Here is a 19,472-nt window from a genome sequence, read left to right as displayed (position 1 = left end):
TGGAGGGAAGGGGAATGGTAGAAAATAAAACTGGGGAGTTCCGTTGTGGCTTAGTGGGTTATGAACCCAACTAGTATCCATGAGGATGCAGGTTCCATCCCTGGCCTCGCTCAGTGGCTTAAGGATCTGCCATTGCCATGAGCTACAGTATAGGTCGCAGATGCAGCTCCAGTGTAGGGCTGTGGCATGGCCCAGTAGCTGTAGCTCTGATTGGACTCCTAGCCTGGGAACTTCCATATGCCGCAGGTGTGGCCATTTAAAAAAGAAGAAAGAAAGAAAAGAAAAAGAGAAAAAAAAAAAAAAATAGGCCTCAAGGGCCTGCTGTGCTTCGTGAAAGAAAGACATTTCCACCCAGAACCTGTGGGCTGCCATTGGAGGATTTTAGGCAGGGAAGTGGCCTGCTCCTTTTTGTGTTTGGAAAGAATACTTTGCAAACTGTGTGAAGGACGGATTACAAGACAGGAGCCAGAAGGCCAGTTAGGAGGGAAAATGATGCTGATGCTTCTCAAGCACTCACACTTTTCTCTGACCATGTATCGTCGCTTCCAAAAGTGTGAACTCAGCTACAGAGAAGCAAGGCCAATGTGACCTACTGGCGTGTGAGCCATTCAGGATGGGGGGTATACTGGTGCTGAGACGTGGGAGCCTTCCAAGTATCTGGAAGGATCCTGAAATGAGGAACTAAGTTATATTAGGGCACATCTGTAAGGAAATTGCAAAAATGTTTAAAACCTAAATCACTTTGTTGCCAGGCTATTTATAAGGACCAACATTTTACCCCAGTGAAATGTGGCAAACAAAGGGCTTTGAGGTGGGTACCCGCCCCCCTCCCCCACCCACCCAAAGCCCGGCCTGTCTTCACTTTGAGTTGCAAATGAAAATTCAGAAGTTGCATCGTATTTACATTCTCACACATTGCAGATCTCTAGAGTCCATCTTGCTAGTATCTGTTTTCCTTTGAGGTAGACGTTAATGCAGTCACACTTTCTTCTCCTGACAGTATCTGCTCCTCCCCACCCCATCTGAGGTAGCTTTCCCTCCAACCGTTTCTTGTTGTTCTTACCCAAGACCCAGTATCTGCCAAAACAAATGTATGTGAGTGATAAAGGCTGAGAGGAATGTCTGTTGGACCACAGGAAATTTCCTGTTCAGGAAGAGATCTTGGGAACTTCCTGCGGAGGAGTGCATTGTGGGACTGTTGGCTGCTGGCCCTTGACCACAGCTGCAATTAACTAAAGGCGGAGGGGGTGGGTGGAGAGGAAGAAGAGGAGACAGCTACCCACAGACATTTTTATCCATGTAGCCTGAGGAGAGAATGGGCTAATACAGGTTTAAAACTTTCCAAGAGAACTCCTTTATTCGCACCCATCTTTCACAGCATCCCAGATGTTTCATTAGGGTTCCCCCCAAACAAGCACAGTCCTGTTATCCACGTGTGTCCTCCTGTCCCCCAGTCCCAAATAAATCTGCATGAAGTGTCTACCTCCTTTTCAGCCCCCACCAACTCGTTGGAATCCCCCGATCAGCCCTAGGACCCCCTCATGGCTCCTGGTGTCCACGTCTTGGAGCTGGTGATGTTTGTCCGTCCCCAGTATGGAAGAGAAAGGAGGAACTTGGCTCTTTGGCTCAGAAAATATTCACGAAATGGTACAGAGGAGTTCCTTTGTGGCTCAGCAGAAACGAACCTGACTAGTATCCATGAGGATGCGGGTTCGATCCCTGGCCTCCATCAGGGTTAAGGATATGGCAGTGCCAACAGCTATAGTGTAGGTCACAGAGGTAGGTGGCTTGGTTCTGGCGTGGATGTGGCCGTGGTGTAGGCCAGCAGCTGCAACTCCGATTCAACCCCTAGCCTGGGAACATCCATATGCCGCAGGTGCAGCCCATAAAAAAAAGGAAAAAAAGAAATGCTATGGAATGATAGTGAAAGACTGGACCCAATACATCCAGTTTATGAGCACAACCAAAACCAACAGAAGAAGCCCACATCCTTGCTCCACAACCATTCAAGTGTGACATCCCAATGACCCCTCCCAGCCAGACGCCCCAGCCCCCTGAGCTGGCTGCACGGCCAAGCAGGACCCCGTGGGCAGGGCACTTCAGTAGGGAGGTAGAAGGGCAGACCTTGGAGCTTAGAGGCTGACAGCACCGTGACGAGCTCCCTAACCCTGAGCTGTCCAAAGGACCAGTCCCTTTATGTCTCTGCATTTCAGCTTCTTTGTCTAACCTGGGGAATCAACAGTTTAAAAAAAAAAAAAAAAAGAAATGTTCTCCTCTCTCAGGATTGGTGAGGATTCCATCAAGTAATGTACAGAAGAGGGCCTCAGATGCTGGGAGGGTTAGATAGACTTTGCCTGCAGGCTCTCATTCATCATTACAGATTGGAAATTACTCAGGTGTGGTCCTGGCTGGAGTCTGAGGAAAGGCCTCTTAGAGAGGCCTCAGCTCCTGTGATGGGGGTTTCAGGAAATTTTTCTTAGCACTTCTGCTTTGCATCCAGGTGAGTGTTACTTCTCTGCAGCCTCCCTGCACCACGGTGGGAAGTCCATCTGGGCAGTTTCACAATACTCAAAGTCACAGGCTGCTGGTGGGCTAGGTCCTCAGGGAGCTCCAGCCGGGGTGGGGGAACAGCGTGACCCTCCAATGACCGAAGAGTAGCCCAGGCCATTTTCTGGGACATGGAGAAGTATCCTGCCCTCTGTGCATCTCCCATCTCACCGTCCACCCCTCTCACAGCCCCCGACAAGCTCAGTGCCTGTTGCTGTCCAGAGCCGGTCGCCTAAGGGAACTCACTGTTGTGTTCTGCTTGCTTGTGTGTCTGCCTCTCCTGCGGAAGAGTGACTCTCTGAGGACAAGAGCTGTGTCTGCCACATGCTGTGTGCTTCACAAAGGCGTGTGAAGTTGAGTCCACTTGATTTTAAGGGAAGGTTTCAGGGAGGCTTTAGTGATGGGACTAAAACATCACACCATACCATCCAGGCGGAATATCCTTTGTTATTATGAAAACTATGTGTCTGTGTGCCCTGCTGACTCTCTCTCTCTCTTGTCCTCACTTGTCAATTGGCCTACATGCTGCATTGTCACCTTTTTAGTTTCCATTTTCATGGCTCCCTTTCTTCAGAAATTGTATTTTGTTTTTCTTCTCTCTCTTTCTCCCCCCTCCCCCCTTTTTTTTTGGTTTCATTTTTGTTGTTGTTTTGGGTTCACCTCTTTCGTACTCTAGAAGCTTGAAATGCAGGACTACTTTTGCAACAGGTCTGTGAATAAGAGGCCATGGTATTGACCCTTGATAGAATGAGCCCCCAGAACTATCTTGAAACATGAGTTTCAAATTTTTAAATATTCTTCAAGAGTGTGTGGCCAGATGTTCATCAGAAACAATTGCCAAGCAAGAGTATTGTGCAGCGGACATTGTCAAAGTGTTGAGTCGGCCGTGCAAAGTCATACAAACATCATGGTTTTAAAAATAAGAGCAAAAAAAGAAAAAACAAAAACAAGCTATACTCATTGAAAAGTTGTCTGCATCATGTGATGAGTGATTATTATTTTTTTTTTTACATTATTCTGAGGAGCCTCTTCACATCAAAATGGCAAATACATGAACAGAAAAACATGAATTGATTGGAAGAGAGCAAAACAAACCTCTCCACTGACCTTTCTTTAAAAAACTCTGATCCTGGCCTTTAGAAGAAAAAGACGAAACTTTTTTTTTTAAAGTTATCTGATTTAAGAGTCCCTGTTGTGGCTCAGTAGGTTAAGGGTAGGTCGCAGATGTGGCTTGAATCCGGTGTTGCCTTGGTTGTGGCGTAGGCTGGCAGCTTCAGCTCCGACTCAACCCCTAGCCTGGGAAATTCCATATGCCCCAGGTGCAGCTCTTAAAAATAATAATAATAAAGTCGTCAGAGTTGGTTCAAGAGGCCACTCTCTGTGTATGGCTGAGAGCAATTAGACCAATTTTCTGCATTTCAGAAACGTTCCTTACAGTTGGAGAAATAAAAGCCTGTTTTATGAATCTTGAGGTAACTAAAACATTCAGGTGTGTAATCAGAAATGCCTCCTTTTCACAGCTGGCGCACTGTTTAATTCAGCTTGCGTAGGCAGAGACCGGGAAATAGAATGGTCATGCCAGGGAGAGACCGAGTTATTCTGTAGGTAACATACTATCATCCAGGCATTTGCTGTAGGAAAAATTCTGTGACTGTGAAGCTAGTAAATACCATCTTATATTTATATGCTACCTTACAGTTAACCAGTATTTTTTGCAGGGGGGTGGTGTCTCTTTTTTTTTTAAGGGCTGCACCCACAGCATATGGAGGTTCCCAGGCTGGAGGTCTAATCAGAGCTGCCAGCCTATGCCAGAGCCACAGCCATGCCAGATCCGAGCCATGTCTGCGACCTACACCACAACTCATGGCAACGTTGGATCCTGAACCCACTGAGCGAGGCCAGGGATCGAACCCGCGCCCTCATGGCTCCTAGTCGGATTCGTTTCCGCTGTGCCATGCAGGGAACTCCTACAGTTAACCAGTAGTAATGTATGACTTGACCTATCTCATTTCATCATCCCAGTGCTCCTTGTTGCGCGGATGGAGAAATAAAGAGGTTGAGGATGGAGGTTGGCCAGCAGAACCCCCACTGTCCTTAGAGCTTTTCCCTCCAAGTTCAGTCTGGCCGAGGGTGAAGCCGCTGGCCAGAGGTGAAAGCCCACCTGTGCCAGTTAGTAAGCCATTTTCTGACAGACTCAAGGCCAGAGGAAGTAAAAGAACATCTTTGTTCCCTTCCATTCCTTCCCGTGCTGTCTGGCCCTCAGACCGCCCCCTCCCACCCCTGCTCGCACCCACCCACCCCGTCGGCCCACACTGCCTCAGCCACCTCTGCCGTTTCGGCCGAAGCATACGCTTTGTTTGTGCACTGAGGGCTTCCTCACAGGAAATTTCCTGTGATGGAAACTCTGGGGAAACTTCCTGTTGGTTAGGACACTGCAGGGGGCTGATAACACGAACCACTCAAACCTCAGCTCCCGAGGAGGCTGGGAAGGTCCGTCTCCACTTCTCAGAATCTGAGAGGGCAAGAAAGTGCAAGTGTGCGGAAACCTCAGGCGTCTCACTTGGGCAGCATTTTCCAGAGGCGAGAAGCTGCAGCTGGGCTCAGCAAGCGCTTCGAGAAGGTCCGCTCTCACAGTTCAGTGGACTGCTCGCATCTCTACAGAGACGGCTGCCTGCAGGGACCTTCTGTCTGATAGCTTTGCGAGGAGGGCTCGAGAACTATCTCGAGGTTCTGGATCTGACTCTTTCCAATCATGCTAAACTACCCTTCAGTGTTATGAGTTCCTGGGTACTGCAAACACTCTTTAGCTCTCACACATAGACTGGGATTTTTTTTTTTTTTTTTGGTTTTTAGGGCCACTCCCGTGGCATATGGAGGTTCCCAGGCTAGGGGGCTAGGGGTCCAATTGGAGCTACAGCTGCCGGCCTGCACCACAGCCACAGCAACGCAGGATCCAAGCTGAGTCTGTGACCTACACCACAGCTTGTGGCAATACCAGATCCTTAACCCACTGAGCGAGGCCAGGGATTCAACCCGCAACCTCATGGCTCCAAGTCGGATTCCTTTCTGCTGTGCCCCAATGGGAACTCCTGGATTGGGAATTGTAATCGGTCCGTGTCATTGACAGACATAGTTGACTAGGTATGTGACGTGGTTCACTTCACACCAGGTGTGAATCATCTGGGGTATATGTTGAGCCATAGCACAAAGTCTCCAATAGGCTTTACATTCATTTACCTGGACATCTGCTGGATTATTTTGTGGTTTGTCAGCATTTGGGCAAAGTTAATTAGTCCTAATTCAGCCCTTGGGCTTGAACTTGACTTTGAATATCTCCATTATTGAGAATTCTGTAGGTTCCCTTAGCAAGTCTCATAGTCCAGCCCAACACAGTGGGTTAAGGATCGGGCATTGCCACAGCTGAGGCTTAGGTTGTGACTACAGCTCAGATCTGATCCCTGGCCCAGAAATTCCATATGCTGTGGGACCGCCAAAAATGAGAAGAGAAAAAAAAGTTCGGTCTCCAGATTAGGCTCAATTTTCCCTGGTGACCTGGAAACACATTACTGCTTGCCCTGCCCTTGTCATATAATAAAACTATTTGGCCCCTTCTCCTCTTTCTAGCTATTTCCATATGGGTTGGACAGCTACTGGATGGCTGTCTCCTAATCATTTGATTTGCCCCAAGCCAAGCTCATTTCTCTACAAGTTTCTTAATAGGTATTGTTTCCTTGTTTAGGAGGTAAGGTGACCTTCCTTTCTAAAATGATCAGGGGTCAATGGAAGCTTCTGTAAGTCCCACCTCCCCAAATTTCTGCCACAAGCTGGGATTCTTTCTTGCTTTCTTTACAGGAAATGATCATTCCAGCATCAGAATAAATCAATGAACTGGATGATTTATAGATGGGGTTTTGTGGTTCTTTTCTTGGTCTACATTGCAAATTAGGGAAGCAGGAAAAAAATTACAATTAACCAGGAAGAAATTTATTGCCTGATAAGAAGTCTGCCTACTAGACTCCTAGAAGACAGAGACCATTGTTTATCTTTGTTATTTTAAAGTTTGTGGCACATAGTCTCAGGATACATTTGTTGAATGAATGAAACATAAAAATTAAAAGGGAGCGGGGTTTTGGACTTCGCTTGTTTCTAGAATGCATAAAAGTAGTGAACTTTTCCACCTTATTTGTAAGGATAAGCTGTCCTCAGGAATTGAGTATTAATTTTCAATAGCGAATTATCATTGATGAGTGATGCTGCATGTACTTACAAAAGCGAGGGAAAATATCTTTGTAAAAATGACTTGGGATAAGCCTTAAATGTAAAAAATGCAAAATTATGATTTAGTCTGGGACACTTGGAAAAAGAAGAGTAGGGCCTATTTGCAATATAACTCACTTTTGGTTTTATAATTGATTTCATACTATAGGCTGGGATTAACTGGAATATATTATAAATAGAGACTTTCATTATAAACACTAGCAGAATTTGTCTACATAAGAATAGTTGCCATTTTCTATGTATTCTTTTTTTTTCCTTGGCTTTTTAGGGCTGCACTTGCAGCATATGAGAATTCCCAGGCTAGGGGTCTACTAGGGGTCCAATCGGAGCTACTGCTGCCAGCCTTTCAGCAGATAATTTATTGGTGACTGCTGTCTATTATGAGGTGCTAGGTATACATCAGTGACCAGGACAACACAGCCCCTGCATTCATGTTGCTTACAGTGGAGCAGGGGAGAATAATGCTTATCTAGGACCTAACACCAGCCGTATATTCTGTTTCCCACACAGCAGTCAGCGTAATCTGTTATAAAATAGAAATCACACTGTGTCATTTCATGGCTGCAAAACCTCCGCTGGTTTCCAGTTACATTTAGAAACATTCTGAGTATGAACCACCAGGTCCTGTATGATCTGGACCTTGTAAACCCTGTAAGCCTCTCCAGCATCATTATCTATCACCTTTTTGTTCTGCCCCATCCTCTCAGCCATAAGTGGTCTTCTTGCTATTAGAACACTCTGACCCTGCTCCCACCTCAGGGCCTTTGCACTTGCTGTCTTTCTGCCTAGAAGGCTGTTCTCCAGATATGACTGTGGCACTGCCTTTGCTCAACTATGACCTCAGAGAAGCTTCTGTGATTGCTTTATCCGAAATGGCATCCTCCTTCATGCCCCATCCCCTTTACCCTTCACTGTTACCTTTGAAGCACTTTTCACCCCTTGATTTGTTTGTTTGTTTTTAAACTGGATTGTGTGTCTTAGGTGTCTATTCAAAATGGCACTTGGCAGTTCTGTGTGAACAGGTGGGGCTTGATGCCTTGTAGGTCCAACTGCAGTGGTCCAATTGGATGGGAATCTGGAGTCTCTGGGAGAATCCAGAAGTCTTTCTTTGGGCAAGTGAATTTGCCCCCTTAAAAGTCATGTGGTCTTGGAGTTCCCATTGTGGCACAGCAGAGACGAGTCTGACTGGGAGCCATGGGGTTGTGGGTTCGACCCATGGCCTTTCTCAGTGGTTGGGGATCCGGCATTGCCATGAGCTCTGGTGTGGGTCGCAGATGCGGCTTGGATCCCATGTTGCTGTGGCTGTAGCGTAGGCCAGCAGCTGTAGCTCCAATTGGACCCTTAGCCTAGGAGCCTCCATATGCCGCTGGTGTAGCCCTGAAAAGAAAAAAGAAAAAAGAAAAAAAAAAGTCGTGTGGCCTCTTATAAAGAGCCAAACTGGGAAGGGGCTTGAGCTTTTATCCCTCATTATGCAGATTCTCACAGAATTCCTGTGTTCTCTGCCTTGCTCCCTCCTGGACCTTCTCATCCTCTGACTCAGCCTGATTCAAGCCAGTAAATGCTCTGTTCTGTCATCTTCCAGAAGGAGCAGCTGCTGGGCCGGCAGGGGATGGGGTACAGACATGCCACAGAGCCTCCGCTGTTTCCTCCTGCCTTCAGAGGGACTTGGAAGTTCTAGTTTTATAAGGTTTGGGGAGGTTTTTCGGGAAAACCAGCATGTTTCTTATCAGTGTCTCCTCCCGCAAACAGGTGGGATTGGGCTGCACCAATTGTCCATCTGCTTTCCATCCTCCAAATTTTTTTTCAGGACTGCACCTGCGGCATATGGAAGTTCCCAGGCTAGGGGCTGAATCAGAGCTGGAGCCGCTGGCCCTTCGCTACAGCCACAGCAATGCCAGATCTGAGCCGCATCTGCAACCTACACCGCAGCTCATGGCAGCGCCAAATCCTTAACCCACTGAGAGAGGCCTGGGATCAAACCCGCATCCTCATGGATACTAGTCGGGTTCATTAACTGCTGAGCCATGACAGGAACTCCCATCCTCCAAAATTGTGTGTTTCCCTCAACTGCTGTTGCTTCTTCTCCCATTCTGTACCTTTTTCATTCCTCTGCTGTGATTCAGAGGGACCTTGGGCAGGGGCAGGGACAGACACATTGTGATTCCGCAGGTTACACTTGAGGGTAAGTGCATCGTTGTGGTCCTAGAGGAGGCTTTGAGAGCACAAAGCATGGTGACTTTCCTCGTCTATGACGCACATCTAAGAGGGGACTTAAAAGCTCAACAGGAATTAATCAGGTAAAGAAGGAACAGGATAATTTCTGGGAAGGGAAACAGAGTGTGCGAAAGCCCTGAGCCCAGGAGAGGGTTTAGTCTTCAAGGGATGGAAAGACCAGCCAACTGACATTTGGTGGCATGTTATAGACCAGAGAGACATGTAATAGACCTGCAAGCGGGGAAGCTGGTGCGGTAGAGGGAGGCAAAGTCACGTTAAGGATTTGGGTCTTTATCCTAAAATCAGGGAGCCCCCATGACTGTGTAGACTCAGTAGCCTCAGATCTCACAATATCTTGGTTCTGAACCTTTTGTAAACCGGACTCCATACATTTTATTTATCTCATAGACTTGTGAGCATTATACACCACCATGTAGTCCCTCTTCTACTAGGGGCCACCATAATCTTTGAAGACAATGACATGTCACTGTAGCCCCTCAGTAGCACAGCATAGTCATGATGTCAAGTTGAGGAGTAATGTTTGAAGTCAGATAAGGGAAAGGGGTACACACTTCTCACAGACTGAGAAAACAAATTTATGATTACCAAAGTGGATAGCGGGGGTGGGGGGTTAAATCAGGAGTTTGGGATTAGCATATACCTGTTACTCTCTATAAAAGAGGGACACGATGAGAACCTGCTGTGTAGCACAGAAACGTTACTCAAAATCTTGTAATAGCCTAGAATGAAAAAGCATCTGAAAAGATCAACTTTGCTATGCACTTGAAACTAATATAACATTGTAAATTTACTATACCTCAATTTAAAAAAAAAAAAAGAGAGAAGATAAGAAAGAAAGAAACAATTGAGAGGCATTGTTCTGAGACCCAAACGTCTCATGAAGAGAAAGTTTCAATTGTCGACACCTCAGACTAAGGGAGACTTGGAAGATGTTGGAAAGGGTTAAAGGATAAGAATTTGGTAGCATTCCCGTTATATGGCAAAACAAATGCTGGAAGAAGCCTAAGAAGCTTATCGGTTAAGCAGACACCGAAGAAAGATGGGCTGCTCTTTGTCCTGCGAAATCGATTGATGGTTGATAATGAAGCAGTCGTCTTCAGTTTTCATGTAAAAACGTTTCCTGACAGTAAGCCTGACAATGTGCTAAACGCTATGGACAATAGACTGTAAAGTATGAAAGAGGAGATTCTTGTCCTCAGGGACCTCTTAAGCTTTCATTTATTTTTATTTGAGTTGTAATATATTGACTATTTTAAAGAATTGGCCAGAGAGTTGCACCTTCAGTACAGGAATAAATTGGCAAATTTCAAGCCTCTGAACTTTGACACACATGTACATGGTGTTCACCCTGCCAGCCCCACAGCAGCTGATGAGCTCAGCTCTGCCAGCTCATCCTTTGAGCCTGGGAATCAGCCTTCACTCAAGACCTGACATTCCTGAGCATGCTGAACATTTCTTAAAACAATGACTTGGAATAGTCACTTGATAGGTGACCGACACCCCCCCCCCTGCCCCCGCCACGAGTCAAGTCAGTAAACAGAATTGGCACATTGGCCAATGGTCTTGGTTTTCTAAAATTCATTCTGGGCTTTAAGGATGCAGGCAGAGTCTGGGGCCCACCAATTGCAAACCTCCAGGTCAGCTTAGGCGGCGCAGTTATCTATAAATAGACAGTCTGGTTCACGTGCAACTGATGTAATTGTATTGCTTTTTGCAGCTCAGCAGAAGTAACTTGCAGTTGTAGCTTGTCATCGAACTAGGCATCTACTTCACTTTGATCTTAAAGAATTTCAAAGAAAATAAATGCACAACTCAGAGTAGGAGGATTTTGATAGCATCATTTCAGACATCACGTTTTAGGAAGCACATGCAGAAATGCGTAGTAGTATGGCAAATAGGTAGCGCGAAGACACGTACAGATTCACAAGGACTTTCAATGAACACATGTGTGGCCAGACTTCTGCTTAGGGAACAGTGGCTCTGGGCAGAGGTCTCTCAGTTTGCAGGGCTCATTAGTCAAGAGGCTATTGGGTTGACAGCTGTGCTGTGAAACCTCAGAAATGAAAGTGTTTTTTGTTTTTTTTTTTCATTTCTGAACCTGTTGAAAGGTGGAGGAGAAAGGGGGAAAAAAGGCAGTTTCATAATAAAATAATATGTAAAGACTAACCAAATAACCCACTTTAGGTTTTACTCACTACCAGGCTGGAACCTATATTTAAAGAGGAAAGGCTTTACCTAAATGCATCTATGTAAACTAACTACCTTCCCAGAGAAACAGGATGCACCTGTCCAGAGGTGTGTTTGTTACTTGAGCAATGGCTGTTTAATTGAGGACTCACATATTTTATTTCTTTGGGGCGGGGGGAGAATGGTAGGTGGTGTTCTATGTAACCTTTTCTTTTGTCCCAAGAAGTTTTGCAAAAATAGGCATTACTTCTTGAACCAGTTATTTGACCTACATTTGTGGTACCTTAGCACATTCTTTTAAAGTAATAGGAGTATATATATTTCTCCGTCCTACCCTGCAGCCCCTTCCCCCATGATCAGCAGCAACAGACCCACCTATAAATCAACGAAAGGATCATGAAAGAGAAACATAAAATTCACCTGAAAAAGAACACCTCTGAGGCATCCCTGGAATTTTCAGGAAATACCATCTTTTTATCAGCAAAGTTAGTTGTTCTCAAACATTTGATAACAAGGATGGTATATGTCATTCGGTCCAAAACCTCACCTATGGGATTGGTCTCCACAAACCCATTGTTGTCATATAAACAGCTCTAGCTTTAATGTGAATTTTATATTTTTCTCCACAATTGCAGTCACACCACCTCCGCCTACCCCCAAAGGAGAAAAGCAGTTTCCTGCTGTGGGGCAGTGGGTTAAGGATCTAGCATTGCCGCAGCTGTGGCATAGGTTGCAGCTGCGGCTTAGATTCCATCCCTGGCCCAGGAACTTCCATGTGCCTCGGGTGTGGCCATTAAACAAAAAGAAGAAAGAAAAATTACCTGACAAAGTACACTAGAAAACTACATTGAAGGGGATAATAGTAGGCAACAAAGGACTAAGAGAATAATAGTAGAAGAGGGAGTTCCCATTGTGGCTCATGGGTAATGGACCCTACAAGTAACCATGAGGGTGTGGGTTCGATCCCTGGCCTCACTCAGTGGGTTAAGGATCCAACGTTGCTGTGAGCTGTGGTGTAGGTCGCAAACGCAGCTCTTCTCTGGTGTTGCTGTGGTGTAGGCCTGCGGCTACAGCTCCGATTCGACCCTTAGCCTGGGAATCTCCATATGCTGCTAGTGCAGCTCAAGAAAAGGCAAAAAGACAAAAAAAAAAAAAAAAAAAGAAAGAAAGAAAGAAAAAAAAAAAAGAAAAAGAGAGGCTGAAGACAAAGAGGTGGTGGGATGTGTTATGCTCAACAAAGAGGAAGGAAAGGATAAGAAGGAGAAAAAAAGTACAGTAAAATGCGAAGGAAAGACTCAAGATGAGGAGTTCCCATTGTGGCGCAGTGGTTAACGAATCCGACTAGGAACATGAGGTTGCGGGTTCGATCCCTGGCCTTGCTCAGTGGGTTAAGGATCCGGCATTGCCGCGAGATGTGGTGTGGGTCGCAGAAGAGTTTTGGATCCTTCGTTGCTGTGGCTGTGGCATAGGACAGCGGCTACAGCTCCTATTAAACCCCTAGCCTGGGAACCTCCATATGCTGTGGGAGCAGCCCTAGAAAAGGCAAAAAGACAAAAAAAAAAAAAAAAAGACTCAAGATGAATATAGGAAAGAACCTGAAGTGATGTGAAAGAAAAGGAGATAAGAAGAGGTAGGAGGGGAAGAATGAAAATAAACTATTTTTTATTGATAATGATATTCTATTCTAAGAAGAGGAGAATGATACAGATAATCCAAAATAATGGGTCATTTCCAAACCATCACTGTGTTTTCACTTAGTGTACATTTTTATAATTAAACTGAACTATTTGTGTATATGTGTTGTTTTGAATTTTTATTTTTTTTATTTTTTATTTTTTTTTGTAAAATAGAGAAGCCACGAAGATGCATAGTTGATTGAGCAGCACCACATCTTTGTCTTTGATCTAGTTCCTTCCTGCATCCTCCTTTGGGCTGGGGGAGGGTATCAGTATCTGCAAATGTCCCTTAGTCTATACAGAGGGCATATCCCCACCTACCTGCCATAAAACTCTAATCTTGATGGTTGCTTGGAATCTGGGGAGAATCGAGAGCATTTTACTTAAAAATGTCTGTGAACTGACCCTGAGCATGGATGGTGAACCCCAACCCCCTTTTCCCCTGAGTCCTTCTGGATGGTGGTATTCCAGAGTGAGAATTCACAGAGGTTGAGAGGACCACAGTAGCACTACATGTCAAATAGAAAACCTTGAATGTATACTCATAAAAAAAACACTGCTTTACACCAGAAAGAGCATGGAAGACTAATAATCCAAATGCATTTTCGAAGACCTAGAAAGAGCTGGGTGCAAGTGTGGAGGGTGCATGTGTGAGCACCTATGTCTTTGTCGGTGGCTCTGCAGCTCAGAACCAAGCCTCTGTGTGCCATGATCCATGATTTCTTAAAAAATTTAAGTATGAATTAGTATAAGAAAAGCCACACTAAAACAGAAATACCTGTTGTGTCTTGAGGTTCTAGTTGGCAAGATCCAATCTAAAGCATGGATGTCTATAACCATTAGCTAGATCCACGTGTCATATTTTACTCTGTTCCTGAATAAGATTAATCTGGAAAGCTGGATTGAGTACATCGTTAATAATAATCCACACCTTCTGGAAGATTCAAAATTATTGCTTTTTTTTTTTCCTGCTGCTTTTGGAACTTTAGAGTAGGATTCCTGGGCTTACATAGACATTGCAGGTCATCTGGTCTACCCCCTCCCAGTGTGGGTGTTCCACCTGTGGCTTTGCTGAGTGGTGACCATCCACCTTCTGCCTGGACACTTCTAAGGGTGAGACCTCAGTGTCTCACAGGCAGTCTTGCCATTTTGAAACAACACCAATCGTTAGAAAGTTCTTCGAACTCTTAGATGCATGACATTTATTAAAACAAAGCCTCATGCCACCACCATAGCAGTGATACAGCAAATAATTGGTCCTCTGTGTTTTTTTGTTCTCCAGCTCTTATCTCCCAGGTATTGTTTATAACAGGATCTCAACCTCAACTAGTCTTTCTGCTTTTACCTCATGCTCTTCTGGTATCTAGATTATGGGACTCATTTAGAATCTAACTAAAAATGAGAAATCCTCTGTTTCCATAAATATAGCCCTTGGCAGTCAATAGGAAAGGGAAAGACAATTTCGCAAAGCCTGGTAATCATTCCAAGAAGTAGTGTCTTTTGGAACATTTTCTGGTGACCCTGCCACTGGGGTCATCTGCTTTTCTGTCCATTTTTCACAGTTTCCAGAAAAGACTTTCTGCCTTTGGAAAACCTCTTGGTCCTTCCTTCAGTGCCTGGATTTCTACCCTTGAACATGGATTTTTGTTTTAAAAAGCCCAGAGACCAGGGAGATGGCTCATTAAGCTCTGGGTGGTCATTTCACTCGAACATTAATCATTTTTAGATCTCTTCCTGGAAGCGTATTTTAATGGATGGGGGGATGAGGGGTGAGAGGAAACAGGGATGTGTAGATCACGACACAAGTTTCGGGGAGAGGGAGAGAAGGGAAGAAAGAAGAAAAGAAAGGCAACTTTTCTGAGTCCTGCTGGGGACCCAGCACTTTCACACATGTAATTTTCACAGCAATCCGTGTGAGTTGAGATCCACTTTTTACAGATTAGGAAATGAAGACAGGAAATGAAGTGTCCTGCTGGGGTCATATGCTAGCTAGTCTGGGCCAGGGCTGGGACTTAAAACCAGAGCTGCCTGACCCAAAGCCTGCACTGCTTCTCATTCCACCATATCCTGTCATTGAAGGGAAAAGGGCAAAGAACTGGGGAGCCAAGGTGGAATTTGCCTGCTTCAGAATTGTGCATAAGGCTCCCCCTGTCTGAAAGCATCCCTTTGAAATCAGATGCACGCACGTGGCAGTAGCAGTGTCCTAATGCTGACGAATTCTAAGCCTTGGCTTTACCGAAAGTTTATGTAACACTCTAAAATGTTTTATGTGGAATGAGGTATTTGTTCATCAGGAACCTTTCTCTGCTTGCTCAGAATACTTTTTATCCTTCCCTTATCCATTTTTATTAGCCATTTCCCCCTTTTGGGAAATGTCTTCACACTCCTCATGGGAATCTTGCCTTCTTACCAGAAGGCTGGGGAGCATAAGCTCTCAGGTCCCTTCCACCACTAGTTCCTTGCAATATTTGGGCTGGGTGCTGTTAGGCTAAATCACAGGAAGCAGACTGCCTTTTTTGTGCACAGGCCCCTTGAGGGAGGTTACATTCTCGGGTACCCCCCCCCCCCGCATTAGTCACTGCCAGCGGTATGGCAGACCTCCTTAGAGCCACTCCTCTCACCAACACACCTTCCCTCAAGTGCATTTAAGGCTTGTTTGGGATTATTTCCTGCCTCTCAGTCCAGCACTTTGGGGAGAGGACTGGGGGTGCACTGTCCCTGGTGGCTTTCCTCATGGCCCCAGCATGGGCCACCGTCAGCCAGTGGGAGGGTTTCTTGTGAGAGGCAGGTCTGTCCTACCCACCTTGGTATTCTTTCAGAGCAGCCACAAAACCACGCTTTCTCTATTAAGTACACATTCCTGAGACTGTAACAAAAGGCTGAGAGCAGCAGGGGAGCGTACTGCTCCAAGGGCTGAAGATTTAAAGGGTTTCATTTCTTCCTTGCTGGAGACTGTATTGTTTGAATGCAGTTTGGAAGCCGCTTCTCCACCACAAGGGGAAATAGAAACCTGCCCTAAAGCTGCACAGGGACCCCGACTGGTCTTTATCCTCATAGCTTAGTGATTTCCTGCTACATGATTGAGCGGCAGGGCGCCCTGACATCCATGAGGCCCCAGGAAGCCCTGTATGAATGTCCTCCCTTTGCTGAGTGGCTGCTCAGCCAGGCCAGTTCCCTTCAGCCAGAGCCCTGAGCCACAGCTAAGCTGCCCTCCCGGGATGGGGGTGGGAGAGCCTCATTGTTTTAGAAGAGATACAGGAAATCAGAGATTTCCATCCTCCCCAGTTGGGGAGAATTGAATTCTACAGAGAAAGTAGCCAGCTTTGAACAGAAAGCCCCCTCCCCTCACCCCTCCCCTCCGCATCCCATCCCCCAGGGCACCCCATCTTACTGAACTGCACTTGGGGGAAACCTGCTTCCCTGCCTGATGGGATGGGCACCGTGACCGTGGGCTTGGCTGTGCTGCCAAGCTCTTGCTTTTTCAGTAGCAGAGTTAATGTGGCCATGACTCAGAATGATGGGACCCCAGATGCTAAGGAAGTGAACTAACTCCTTTTCAGCTCACAGTGGACTCATAGTCGACAGAATAGGTTTCATGTTCTAATGAAACCGCGCAGAAACTCTGTCCTTGGTGGCCGAGTAGCATGTGGGGTGACTCTCCCTCCCTCCCTCTCTCCTGCACTGCCTCCTCTCTTTTTCTTCAAGCCAGAGCCGAGAACTCTTTTCCAGCCCAAATTCCTTTAAGCAAAGGGTCCTTCCACACGTGACCTTGAATAGATTTCTTCTCGTGATATGCCTATCCTGAGCTGCATTCTGTTCCTTGGATCTAGGAAAGGCTGGAGAAATCTTCCACTCCATTTAAGGAGAGCCTGTATGGGTAGTGGATAGGACCTCAGGCACAGAATAAAGAACAGCTTACAATTATATAGCACTTTTCCTTCCAGGGAGTACCAAGCACTTCCTTGTAAATCCTGCCCTATTCTCGCAGAGCATGAGTTACTTCCTAGAAATGATTTAGGCTCTTTTGGAAAATGCATTGATTCTTTTAACCATCATGAACCCTGTTACAGTAAAACCTCTATTATCTGATCTTCTGTGAATTTGTAAAGCTATTATTAACTGGCACATTGCATATTTCACCAGTGCAATGACAGCTGATGTTTATGATAGTGACCCTGAACTTCAGATCTGAATTTTACCCACTCAGGAATCAAAGGAAGATTAAATTGTATTCAGGAGAGTTTGTCGTGTCTATTTTATTGTATTCAAATCTTTCTGAAGGGAGTCCAAGTGTATGTCCACTGTAACTTCCCAGAGGGGTGCCTATTTAAAATACTTTCTCTTTTCCAGGCATTGTAAACCAAACTCTGTTTTTGGTTTTTTTTGTTTGTTTGTTTCTTTTTTTTTTTTTTTAAGGATTCTAATATTTTGGGTCCAAACTACAGATGATTACATCTCAAATCCGACCGGGAAACAAAATTTCTTCTTCAGGGCAGGTATGAAATACCATAACTGTGCTCACCCCAGGTGGACACATCACCCAAGATACTCCCCACCGTTACTCTTTGAAATCTTAGCCCTGCTCTCCTAGGTGTTCTGAGTCTGCCAGGGTTTGACACTGTCCTTCAGAGACTGACAGTAGTTTAGCCTCCACGCGGCAGTGGCTCAGATCCATGGCCCCCCTTGGGCTCTGTACCTCTGTCTCAGGCTTTGTTGTGAGATGTGGTTTGTATCATTTTCCTTCAGGGAAACCTTATATAGTAAGACAGGTGCAATAGACAATGAGGAGACTTTAAAAAATTAGAAGTCCACAAGCATCTAGGAAAGGGGTTAAAAACGACTGGTAGGCACCCCAGAGCACCCCACCGCTGCCTCTGCCTTCCATCCAGTGGGATGTCAGCTGCCTCCAGGTTAGCCCTGGTCCAGGGGCAGGAACCTCAGTGCTGCTTCTGCAGGTTCAGCTCAGAGAGCCTAGAGCTAGTGCCCCCAAAAAGCTCAGGAGGAAGGAAACAGAGGACCTAAAATAACAGAAAAGGAGGTACCCCACTCTCCGGTGGTCCATCAGTCCACATACTTGGTTAGAGAAGTCAAAGCCTACCACAGACAGGGTATCTGCTTACCATTGCATGCTGCCATATTGTAATGTCCAAGAACCTTCAAGTCCATTGTCTCAGGTGATCTCACAGCAGCCTGGCAAGGTGGACCTGATAGAGTCATTCCTGTGTTATAGAGGCGGAAACAGTGACACCTTAGCTAAATCCTATCCAAACAAGGCTGGTGACAAAGCCAGACCAAAGCACAAGGCCTCTGATTCCTTATCCATGATTCCCTGATGCCCATAATCCCCTGATGGGATAAGGTCACCCTTTAAGGTGACTAGTCACCTAGTGCCAGGTTGTAAACAGGTGGATCACTTAGAGGACATTGACCCATGGGGCCACCTCCGCTTTTATTCAATGCATTAGATGAAGCCAGAGACCTCACCTCTAATGCTGGCCCTGCTTCAAGCTAGTGGGGCAGCTCTGAGCAAGGCAGCCGGCCTCCTTCCCTTCTGGATGCTCAGCTGGAAATAAGAGCAAGGTCCGTACCACTGACCCACCTGGCTGTTGTGAAGGCCAGATGAGGCATAAACTTTGAAAGCCTTTTGTTGCCAGACTTAAGGTCATGTGCCCATTTTCCACGATTTAGCTCAGAGGAAAAGAACAACCAGGTACAGGGCTTGGTAGGTGTGATGACTTAGATTTGAGGATATTTGTGGGACAAGGCACAAGAAAGAAATTTACTTGACTGGGAGCAGAGAACAATATGCTGAGTATGTTAGAAATGTGGTAGGATGCGAAACTCAAAAATGATGCAAAAAGCAGTCGGTCACAATTTTCTGCCACCCCCCCCCCTTTTTTTTTTGCTAGTCACCACCTCTGGGGATGATCTTCCTGGGGTGGTAATTTAGAAAAGCCCTCGCCAAAAAGATGACCCTTGAGAGATAAACTTAGTATCTTTTTAAGCATACACAGTTCACTGGGCCAAGAAGAGAAGCAGCTTGTCCCAGGCAGAGGGGGGTGGCCTGTGCAAAGTCCAGAGAAGGCAGCGCCTCTGGGAATTGTGAGCATGTCCATGTGGCTGGAGCTGGGTCAGCCAGAGGGCAACCTGGTGAGTTAGGCAGGCGCCGAGGAGGCCCTGGAAGCTTCTGAAATTTTTTTTTTTTTTGTCTTCTTTTTAGGGCTGTACCCGCGGCATATGGAGGTTTCCAGGCTAGGGGTCCGATCAGAGCTGTAGCCGCCTGCCTACACCAGAGCCACAGCCACACCAGATCTGAGCGCATCTGTGACCTACACCACAGCTTATGGCAACACCAGATCCTTAACCCACTGAGCAAGGCCACGGATCGAACCCACAACCTTATGGTTCCTAGTTGGATTTGTTTCCGCTGCACCATGATGGGAACTCTGTTTTTCTTTTCTTTTTTTTTTTTTTTTTTTTTTGCTTATGAAAATATTTAAGCAAAGCAGTAACACAGCTTTATGTTTTAAAAAGATCACAGCCTCAAAC

At 45.9% G+C, this 19,472-nt stretch overlaps 1 protein-coding gene and 1 long non-coding RNA gene across 7 annotated transcripts in view; both read left to right on the top strand.

The window, feature by feature from the left end:
* Positions 1–19,472, top strand: part of ETV6 (ETS variant transcription factor 6) — a 253,951-nt gene that overhangs the window by 157,020 nt on the left and 77,459 nt on the right. The gene's annotated exons all lie outside the window — the stretch shown is intronic.
* LOC146403409 (uncharacterized) lies at positions 3,949–8,621 on the top strand. Its single transcript, XR_014803841.1, has 2 exons — positions 3,949–5,423; positions 5,997–8,621. It is a non-coding gene; the product is annotated as an uncharacterized LOC146403409 (long non-coding RNA).

This window comes from Sus scrofa, chromosome 5, assembly GCF_054392235.1.
Source record: "Sus scrofa isolate SSC_HxYL_T2T_F1_AM1 chromosome 5, Sscrofa_HxYL_maternal_Yorkshire_Landrace_v2.0, whole genome shotgun sequence".
Taxonomy (NCBI): Eukaryota; Metazoa; Chordata; class Mammalia; order Artiodactyla; family Suidae; genus Sus; species Sus scrofa.
This window is presented reverse-complemented; position numbering and strand designations above follow the sequence as displayed.